The following is a 1,954-nucleotide window of genomic DNA, read 5'->3' on the forward strand; positions in this document are numbered from 1 at the left end:
GCCTTGTCCTCAGAGAAGCCTCAGGGCCAGGTCAGGTCTCCAAGCTCAGTATCTTGCTGTCATTTTCCTTTAAAGAACTTATCAGCAATCAAAAGTAATTGATTATTTGAGTAAGTAAGTTCTAGTCTTCCCTTTAGACTGCAAACTTCATGAAGGATCTTGTCTTGTTTTTAGTAAAGTACATAAATTACATTGTGGTGAGACACTGAAGAAACTAAAAGTATTGATACTGAAATCACAAGTTAAATCAGTTGAAAACAGTCAAAATTGTACGTACGGGTCTGTACTAGGAAAGGAAGGCAATAATTGAGAAACTGTTTTTCAAACAAAATTAATGAACTATATTATCCCTATTAAAGATCACTATCAAAACCCCTTCTCATTTCTAATAAAGTTTATCGTAAAGTCACCTCGAGGGTTTCTTAGCTTTCTCCAGATTGTAATAACAGATTATGAATAAGAATCTCAAATCATTTGCAGTTATGCTGAATTTTTTTTGAAGCAGTGTCAGAAGTCTGAGGCAATTTATTACCAGTCTTCTGTCCTAATCAAATACCATATAATAGCATGAAAGGGAGCTTTTTGCCAACAGCCATCACAAAACATTTGCACACAGCAAACAGTGGAAACAACACAATTTTGGAAATGCTATAAGCAAAACTGACCAAAATGACAGCATACATGTAAGTGTAAAAACAGGTAACATATCGGAGTTGTTTTCATAAAAGAAACATGAATATATCACTGACTATTGCAACCATAGAGATGAAGGTAGTTTTTTCTTTAAGCAGCAAGTACAAATGCAGGCACTCCAAAAATAACGTAAGAGTTGCAGAGAGCCAGAAAGATCTCTATAGAAAGTTAAGCAAATGATGTCATTCCCCACATTAAAACCTCCTAGTGGCTTTCCACTAAGAAGAAAACCCAAACCTTCACAATCGCTTCCAAAAGCCAGCATGCCAAACTTTTGGCCTTACCTCTTGTCATTTACCCAGACTCTCACTTACTAAGATACAGTTTCATCTCTTTTCTTTTCCAGAATATGATAAACTCGCTGTGCGCTCATAGCTTTTGCACTATGTGCTTTGTTTGCCAAATTACCTTTCCAATAAACCTTCATGTGGCTGACTATTTCTCATTGATCAGGATAGGATTTTTCTCATACGAAAGCTTCCTGAGTACTCGCTTTGGCAGCACATATACTAAAATTGGAAAGATACAGAGAAGATCAGCAGGGCCCCTGTGCAAGGATGACACGCAAATTCGTGAGGCAAATTCGTGAGGCGTTTAATATTTTTGTAGACCAATGGTACAGAATAGAGGGCACAGAATCTAACCCACATAATTACAGTTATCTTATATTAGACAAAGGCGCCAAAAACATATATTGGAGAAAGGTTAACCTTTTCAACAAATGGTGCTGGGAAAACTGGAAATCCATGTGCAACATAATGAAATTAAACCCCTACCTCTTACCACGCACAAAACTCAACTCAAAGTGGATCAAGGACCTAGGTATTAAACCAGAGACTCTGGACCTAATAGAAGAAAAAGTAGGCCCAAATCATCATGTGGGATATATAACAAACTCAAAAATCTTAACACCAAAAAAAACAAATAACCCAATCAATAAATGGAACAAGGAACTGAACAGATACTTCTCAGATGATAATATACGATCAACAAACATAGGAAAAAATGTTCACCATCTTTAGAAATTAGAGAAATGCAAGTCAAAACTACTCGAAGATTTCATCTCACTCCAGTCAGAATGGCAGCTATTAAGAATAAAAACAATAAGTGTTTGCAAGGATGTGGACAAATTGGTGCAGCCAGTATGGAAAGCAGTATGGAGATTCCTTGTAAAACTTGTAATGTAACCACCATTTGACCCATCCCACTCCTGGTCTATACCCAAAGGACTTAAAAAAACAGCTTACTACAATGATGCAGC

At 36.6% G+C, this 1,954-nt stretch overlaps 1 pseudogene; it reads left to right on the forward strand.

Moving 5' to 3' along the window:
* The first annotated feature begins 1,178 nt into the window (after nt 1-1,178).
* LOC144365251 (U6 spliceosomal RNA) lies at nt 1,179-1,298 on the forward strand (annotated as a pseudogene).
* Nucleotides 1,299-1,954: the final 656 nt, after the last annotated feature.

Source organism: Ictidomys tridecemlineatus, chromosome 6 (genome assembly GCF_052094955.1).
Source record: "Ictidomys tridecemlineatus isolate mIctTri1 chromosome 6, mIctTri1.hap1, whole genome shotgun sequence".
Lineage (NCBI taxonomy): Eukaryota > Metazoa > Chordata > Mammalia > Rodentia > Sciuridae > Ictidomys > Ictidomys tridecemlineatus.